Source organism: Haliotis asinina, chromosome 5, assembly GCF_037392515.1.
Source record: "Haliotis asinina isolate JCU_RB_2024 chromosome 5, JCU_Hal_asi_v2, whole genome shotgun sequence".
Classification (NCBI taxonomy): Eukaryota; Metazoa; Mollusca; class Gastropoda; order Lepetellida; family Haliotidae; genus Haliotis; species Haliotis asinina.
In genome coordinates, this window is record NC_090284.1 from 41,915,643 (window position 1) to 41,925,389 (window position 9,747).

Genomic DNA, 9,747 nt, shown 5'->3' on the forward strand with positions numbered 1-9,747 from the left:
ACAACGCATTAAAGTTCGCAAACGCTCTTCCAACTGGTACGAATGTGAAAATGAACGTGTTGGTTTTATCAATTGCCGTGAAAACACTCGAAATCAGGTCTCGATTATGGCACATTAAAAACAGTACAACACGTTACTATCCCTGTCGCATATAATGGCGACCCTCAATACAATGAATCTAAATATCCCGTTACTTTCATGTGATTCTAATCATCATGGCGATTGTGGGTTTTCGACAAGGCGTAGAACAGCCGTCGTGGTCACGCACACAAGCTGACTACCTTTTACCCATTTACATTCTTTCGTTGTTTAACGCCGCACAGTAGCAATATTCCAGCTATATGGCGGCGGTCTGTAAATAATCGAGTCTGGACCAGACAATCCAGTGATCAACATCATGAGCATCGATTTACGGTTGTGGCTAAAAAAAGAAACAAAATGTAAATGTATATTCAATGATGATGTATCAGATGCAGGTTCCATATAGCTGTGTTTGCCTTGACAACTTTTGTGATATATTTTATGGAATCCAAATTTCGGACATTTACTTTTAATCTACCAGTTGTATGGGAGAATGCCATGGTTAGAAAGGCGAGCTTTAAAAATACTCCACGTACTGTTTTGGAAAATCATAGGTCTAACGTGATCATGTACCTTTGAATGACTTCAGTTAACCAACCACTACCCAGTATTTACGTAGTACATCATCGGAAGGCATGGTAGAATGTGTTGCAGTCTGTTGCCCGACTTTAAGGCGATAGAGGTACCTAGCAAAAGATACTTGCTGCATATGAAGTTATGGATTCAACACGAGGGATATTTGCAATTTCACTTTTTAACTTTAACTTGTCGTTCATTATCCACAATGCCATACAGTCGTTTCAGTGAAGTGAAATTGTATTGATTACCCTTTCTCCTAACCCAACAATAAACCCTGCAGTGACTGGCAATGGGTTGTTCCATTTTTTCTTGGATCAAAATTCATTTCCCAGTCCGCCTACAGTAATTTGTGTAAGCAAACTGTGATGTAGGCAAACTGGGACTGTAGGCAGAATGGGATGTGACCTCACCGGCACATATGGCAAGATTGTAGCTCTTCTGTTTGAAGAAGTGACGCAACGCCTTTGGTAAAGGATTTAATCCTGGCAAATAATCCCCAATCTTGAGCGAAAAGTTGGTTATTCAGCGTAACAGCCATTGTCAAGTAGAGAAGATGAGTAAAGCATTTGTAACATGGAATTCATTGAACTTAACTTTCAAAGAAGATCAAAGAAGAGGAGATGGCGAAATATTGCAAGAAGACAATAATCGAAAAAAATGTATTTTGGTTTGGTTGAAATGGGTTTTAGTTACACCTTGAGTATCATTTTATTATGTTTTCGTTAAAGGACAAAATGACTCAGCCTCAAAACCTGTTTGTTGCCGACAAAGATACTAATACTGATTGTAAAGTGTATAGTCGTTTGATTGATTGTGATGTATCTGTGATCTAATCTACACTAATCTAGTCATAATGACGCTGAAGGTTCCATGACCTCTTTTCACGGAGCAGTAGTGCAATGTTGAAGAATGGGAGTTAAGGTTAACCTCAGTAAAGGCTGCTTGCAGCTCCAGGTTGACTGTCAACTGGCGCTTTCACATATTCAAAGTGTATTGAGTACATACACCTCGCTTCTTATTTTAACAATCATAAGAAAGTTTGAAGCATGTGCCCAAAGTTTGGCCGAAATGGTGAAGGCGTTTCTGAGGTGATCTGACAGAGCGTTTCCATAAATGCTGCTGCACATTTGATATTTCATTTGAACAGAGTTTAGTAACAGCTGCTTGAAACGCAAAATATGTCTATGAGGGGGCATCATAACCAGTTTAAAGGCTGTAGCCAAATCCTGGCGAGGAAAGGGGAAGCATCTCAAAACAACAAACTCAGTAATCCACACTGATTGATGAGAACGTGTCAAACATAGTATTAGGTGAGATAAACAAGAACCTATTTCAAATCTGTGGTGAACACCACATAACTAGCTGCTAATGCGATTTTTGCTGTTCTTTCTTTCTCCTTCAAAACCGGAATGTTGGTATGTTGTGGGCGTTGAAAAACAGAGAAGCAATAAATATCACATCAGAATTATCTGATGAGGAAGGTGGCAATATGCGCATCACCTTTAAGGAATTGTGGGTGTCCCGAAAGAATACAGTATCTTCCAACAAGACCCTACTGAAATAGGAGCATGCACCAATGAACGGCGTTTTATAACGGTGTCAAAGTTCAAGGAATAACAGTAAATAAAAGGCAGAAACAAAGCAACGTTGTTCATCAGGTTTTGTCGTTGACGTGAATTTGATCGCCATGTCTCGATTCCTGTGAGTACAATTAAATGTGTGAAGCCTATTTATGGTGTCCCCATGATGTGATATTGCTGGAATATTGCTAAAGCGGCGTAAAACCATATTCAATCTTTGTGTTCCTATGCGCACAGCAGTCTCAAAGAAAGTATTGAGGATAACATGAGTTTGCCACATTTGTCCCCATTTGGCAACGGATAACAAATTTGTTTTGGTCTCTATCTGATTCTTACTGAGATGTTCAGTGAGTGAGTGAGTGAGTTTAGTTTTACGCCGCACCAAGCAATATTCCAGCTATATGGCGGCGGTCTGTAAATAATCGAGTCTGGGCCAGACAATCCAGTGATCAACAACATGAGCATCGATCTGCGCAATTGGAAACCGATGACATGTGTCAAGCAAGTCAGTGAGCTCGACCCCCCGATCCCGTTAGTCGCCTCATACGACAAGCACAGTCGCCTTTTATGGCAAGCGTGGGTTGCTGAAGGCCTATTCTACCCCGGGACCTTCACGGGTCACTGAAATTTTCAGACGTTTCTAACAAACACTTATGTGAGTTTGATATGCTTCTTCATTAGTGTCGAGGACGGAGGGGTAGTCTAGTGGTTAAAGCGTTCATGACGAAGATGCGGGTTTGATTCCCCACATAATACAATAGGTGAAACCCAATCACGATATTGCTGGAATATTGCTATCCCAAATCTGCCAGCCTATTAATCTTTTGGTGCTCTGCCAGGACTGGTGTGCCGGAATAACTTTGTCGTTCTTACCTATAATTTCTGTAAGAGGAAATTTTTCATGTCTTAATCAGTGCTTCCACAATTCTCAGAAACACCGATCGACTTTGCTCAGACTTTTGGTCCTATACATGCACCTTAGAAGGAACAGGGCGCGATATTATACCATGAGTGACATTCCATGCCAATTTTAAGGTCAGTGAAATGTGCAAACGTCATGCGACACGTGACTATTTCCTCTCGATGACTTGATGGGTAACTATGGAGACTGATTCAGGCCATCGGCATGAAAAGTTGCAGTGAAAATGTACCGATGAATTACACTTTTAACAAGAAGGCAAATTGAACAAAGTGAAATTACGACTGCGAATCCTCGTATACGTTTATCTTGCCATTTGAACATTAAAATTGATCTCAGAATTGTATTCAGCTTAGGATAAAACTTGTTTGGCAATCGAGCATAGTTTCAAATGGCCATTACGGGTTTGTATTACAAGAGGGCATGGCTATTAAATGTAAACACTGTGAACAAATCTTGTTGGTTGCAGTTAGCGCTCATCCCGAACCACGTGTTCATTTGTTTCACCGTTCAAGCTACTGCGCTTGACTCACTGACGTGCATGACCCACGCCATCGCATCCCAATGACGTGGAACGATGCTCATGCTGTTGATCACTGGATTGTCTGGTACGGACTCGATTATTTACAGACTGCCGCCATATTGCTAGAATGTTGCCGAGTGTGGCGTTAAACAACAACCCAACGAAACCAAAAGCAATAGTTCGCTATACGCAGAGTTGCGAGGTTTATGTATCCTTGACGTCCTGGCTCCCGTTTCACAAAACTCTCGTAAGCCTAAGATTTCGTAACTTTTCTCGTAGCATTTGTACCTGGCATACCGTAACATAGGAGGTGCAAATGCTACGAGAAAAGTTACGAGATCTTAGGCTTACGAGAGTTTTGTGAAACGGGCCCCTGGGCCTTGATCATCAAAGTCATCGTATCGAAAAGGTGATCGTAACCACTATGCTTAACATAGATTTACGACTGTCCTAGCGCTGCGATCGCTTTTAGGAACGGGGGCCTATGCAGAAAACGTTCGCAGCACTATGCTGTTCGTAGGTCTATAGACTAACGATGTAGGTCGTGGCGTTACGAACTTAACCCTTCGTGGATTGGGTCCGAGATGTGTTACGTTGCTTCAGAATCTATAGTAACCCTTTGTGGATTGGGTCCGAGATGTGTTACATTGCTTTAGAATCTATAGTAACCCTTTGTGGATTGGGTCCGAGATGTGTTACATTGCTTTAGAATCTATAGTAACCCTTTGTGGATTAGGTCCGAGATGTGTTACGTTGCTTTAGAATCTATAGTAACCCTTTGTGGATTGGGTCCGAGATGTGTTACATTGCTTTAGAATCTATAGTAACCCTTTGTGGATTGGGTCCGAGATGTGTTACGTTGCTTTAGAATCTATAGTAACCCTTTGTGGATTGGGTCCGAGATGTGTTACATTGCTTTAGAATCTATAGTAACCCTTTGTGGATTGGGTCCGAGATGTGTTACGTTGCTTTAGAATCTATAGTAACCCTTTGTGGATTGGGTCCGAGATGTGTTACGTTGCTTTAGAATCTATAGTAACCCTTTGTGGATTGGGTCCGAGATGTGTTACGTTGCTTTAAAATCTATAGTAACCCTTTGTGGATTGGGTCCGAGATGTGTTACGTTGCTTTAGAATCTATAGTAACCCTTTGTGGATTGGGTCCGAGATGTGTTACGTTGCTTCAGAATCTATAGTAACCCTTTGTGGATTGGGTCCGAGATGTGTTACGTTGCTTTAAAATCTATAGTAACCCTTTGTGGATTGGGTCCGAGATGTGTTACGTTGCTTTAAAATCTATAGTAACCCTTTGTGGATTGGGTCCGAGATGTGTTACGTTGCTTTAAAATCTTTAGTAACCCTCTGTGGATTGGGTCCGAGATGTGTTACGTTGCTTTAAAATCTATAGTAACCCTTTGTGGATTGGGTCCGAGATGTGTTACGTTGCTTTAAAATCTATAGTAACTCTTTGTCACAAAATGCAGTCACATTCACTCCCGTAAAGACCCAACTCTCGGGCCTTGGCAGAGTTTTGCATGAAAATATTGCACACGTTGTATCATGAAGAGCATTCTGAAACCAATCCACATATTAAATACTAAACACGGAAAAGATATAAATATTAGTCTCCATGAATCATATCAGTTTGTCACTTGATACAAAACACGGCAATTACTCACAGCTTATGTCGGAGAAACTATACGTAAACGTGGAAATACTGACTGCTGTCATATTGACTTTGAAAGCAATGTTTTGCACCGATCGTGCCCATACGGAATGAATAAACCCAATGACGCTCAACTACTGCATCCACAAACGCAACGGTGTAAACATATCCGTTTTACAAGGGCTTTGTCTGTTGTTGTTTTTTTTGTTGTTGTTTAACATATATCGCACTGAAAAATATTCCACCTACACGACTGCCTCTATACGTGCATGTGTACTTGCGTGTGGACCACGCACTCCTGTGATGGGCATTGAGAGTTAAGCGGCCTTCACACAACAAAACTGAAGCTCGTGTCAACCAAGTCAACGAGCCTTATCACCCAAACCTGTTAGTCGCTTCTTAAGACAAGTATAGTCGCCTTTTGTGGCAAGCATGGATTGACTTTCAAAGACCTATCTACTCTCCATCTTCATGGGTCCTGCCTGCTAGGTGCTTGACTAGTCGCATGACTTCTATCCAACCAGGTACCCATTTTCTGTTGGGTGAACAGAGTCAGTTTTGAATTCATTTGGTGAAAGTGATACCACATGCATCACGTGTGTTTTGTTGTGGGACAGGACTGAAGTGCTAGAAACTCTTATGAGTTATGCTGCCAAACAGCAAACACAGTTAACCATTCAAGGACTTTCAGAGCTGGATGCTGGTTTACTTCAACTGATTCACGACCTTAGCTCTACCCACATGGCCGCACACATCAGCCCTGACAGGATGTGCTGGTCAAGGATCAAATCCCACCTTTACCATGAACATGGCTCTTGGTGTATTGGCACAATGCTCTCAATGTTCACCCTATGGAAAAACAACAATTACCAAGGCTTGGTTTGGGTGTTTTCCTGTGTAGCATCAAAGGTGGCTGCTACATAAACTACATCCTAAGAGACATACAGGGTACTGTTTTTTAATTAATTCCTCATGTCTCATGTGAGTGAGTGAGTAAATGAGATTTGATTTTACGCCACTTTTTGAAATATTCCAGCAATATCAATGCAGGCGACAGCAGGAATGGGCTTCACACATTTTACCTATGTGGGGAATTAACTGAACCGGGTCATCAAGGCCCCCAGCACCCCCTTCACATACGAACTACACCGCATTCAAAGAAGTGAATATTTCAGTTGGTGATTTTGTTCAAACTTGTATAAAGAGACTAATCATTAGGGCTGTAATTGACAGAATGTAATTGTTGACTGCAATTAATCAATGGTAGAAATGAAAATTATCCATCGATCGACAGTATGTAATTATCGATTATTAAGTTGTTACCTCTTAAAATACACTTCATCTGGTTTAATAAGATGCTGAAACTACTTCAGCTTGTTTTGTTTTTTCAAATAAACCAAACATTCATTTCTGAAGTGACTTTAAATGAGACAATTCAAGGAGGGAAAAACTATTGCTACAGTACTGCAATAGAATATTGCTATCGCATCGCAGTGCTCCAACTGACTATCACTACTGCAATAGAATATTGCTATTGCAGTGTTGCAACTGACTATCACTACTGCAATAGAATATTGCTATCGCAGTACTGCAACTGACCATCACTACTGCAACAGAATATTGCTATCGCAGTGCTCCAAATGACTATCACTACTGCAACAGAATATTGCTATCGCATCGCAGTGCTGCAACTGACTATCACTACTGCAACAGAATATTGCTATCGCAGTGCTGCAACTGACTATCACTACTGCAATAGAATATTGCTATCGCAGTGCTCCAACTGACTATCACTACTACAACAGAATATTGCTATCGCATCGCAGTGCTCCAAATGACTATCACTACTGCAACAGAATATTGCTATCGCATCGCAGTGCTCCAAATGACTAACGCTACTACAACAGAATATTGCTATCGCAGTGCTCCAACTGACTATCGCTACTGCAATAGAATATTGCTATCGCAGTGCTCCAACTGACTATCACTACTGCAACAGAATATTGCTATCGCAGTGCTGCAACTGACCATCACTACTGCAACAGAATATTGCTATCGCATCGCAGTGCTCCAACTGACTATCACTACTGCAACAGAATATTGCTATCGCATCCAACTGACTATCACTACTACAACAGAATATTGCTATCGCATCGCAGTGCTCCAACTGACTATCACTACTGCAACAGAATATTGCTATCGCATCGCAGTGCTCCAACTGACCATCACTACTGCAACATAATATTGCTATCGCATCGCAGTGCTCCAACTGACCATCACTACTGCAACAGAATATTGCTATCGCATCGTAGTGCTGCAACAGACTATCACTACTGCAACAGAATATTGCTATCGGATCGCAGTGCTGCAACAGAATATTGCTATCACATCGCAGTGCTGCAACTGACTATCACAACTGCAACAGAATATGGCTATCGCATCGCAGTGCTCCAACTGACTATCACTACTGCAACTGAATATTGCTATCGCATCGCAGTGCTGCAACTGACTATCACTACTGCAACAGAATATTGCTATCACATCGCAGTGCTCCAACTGACTATCACCACTGCAACAGAATATTGCTATCGCATCCAACTGACTATCACTACTACAACAGAATATTGCTATCACATCGCAGTGCTCCAAATGACTATCACTACTGCAACAGAATATTGCTATCGCATCGCAGTGCTCCAAATGAATAACGCTACTACAACAGAATATTGCTATCGCAGTGCTCCAACTGACTATCGCTACTGCAATAGAATATTGCTATCGCAGTGCTCCAACTGACTATTACTACTGCAACAGAATATTGCTATCGCAGTGCTGCAACTGACCATCACTACTGCAACAGAATATTGCTATCGCATCGCAGTGCTCCAACTGACTATCACTACTGCAACAGAATATTGCTATCGCATCCAACTGACTATCACTACTGCAACAGAATATTGCTATCGCAGTGCTGCAACTGACCATCACTACTACAACAGAACATTGCTATCGCATCGCAGTGCTCCAACTGACCATCACTACTGCAACAGAATATTGCTATCGCATCCAACTGACTATCACTACTGCAACAGAATATTGCTATCGCAGTGCTGCAACTGACCATCACTACTACAACAGAACATTGCTATCGCATCGCAGTGCTCCAACTGACTATCACTACTGCAACAGAATATTGCTATTCCATCGCAGTGCTCCAACTGACTATCACTACTGCAACAGAATATTGCTATCGCATCGCAGTGCTCCAACTGACTATCACTACTGCAACAGAATATTGCTATTGCATCGCAGTGCTGCAACTGACTATCACTACTGCAATAGAATATTGCTATGGCATCGCAGTGCTCCAACTGACTATCACTACTGCAACAGAATATTGCTATCGCATCGCAGTGCTGCAACAGACTATCACTACTGCAACAGAATATTGCTATCGGATCGCAGTGCTGCAACAGAATATTGCTATCACATCGCAGTGCTGCAACTGACTATCACAACTGCAACAGAATATGGCTATCGCATCGCAGTGCTCCAACTGACTATCACTACTGCAACTGAATATTGCTATCGCATCGCAGTGCTGCAACTGACTATCACTACTGCAACAGAATATTGCTATCACATCGCAGTGCTCCAACTGACTATCACTACTGCAACAGAATATTGCTATCGCATCCAACTGACTATCACTACTACAACAGAATATTGCTATCACATCGCAGTGCTCCAAATGACTATCACTACTGCAACAGAATATTGCTATCGCATCGCAGTGCTCCAAATGAATAACGCTACTACAACAGAATATTGCTATCGCAGTGCTCCAACTGACTATCGCTACTGCAATAGAATATTGCTATCGCAGTGCTCCAACTGACTATTACTACTGCAACAGAATATTGCTATCGCAGTGCTGCAACTGACCATCACTACTGCAACAGAATATTGCTATCGCATCGCAGTGCTCCAACTGACTATCACTACTGCAACAGAATATTGCTATCGCATCCAACTGACTATCACTACTGCAACAGAATATTGCTATCGCAGTGCTGCAACTGACCATCACTACTACAACAGAACATTGCTATCGCATCGCAGTGCTCCAACTGACCATCACTACTGCAACAGAATATTGCTATGGCATCGCAGTGCTCCAACTGACTATCACTACTGCAACAGAATATTGCTATCGCATCGCAGTGCTGCAACTGACTATCACTACTGCAACAGAATATTGCTATCGGATCGCAGTGCTGCAACTGACCATCACTACTGCAACAGAATATTGCTATCGCATCGCAGTGCTCCAATTGACTATCACTACTGCAACAGAATATTGCTATTCCATCGCAGTGCTCCAACTGACTATCACTACT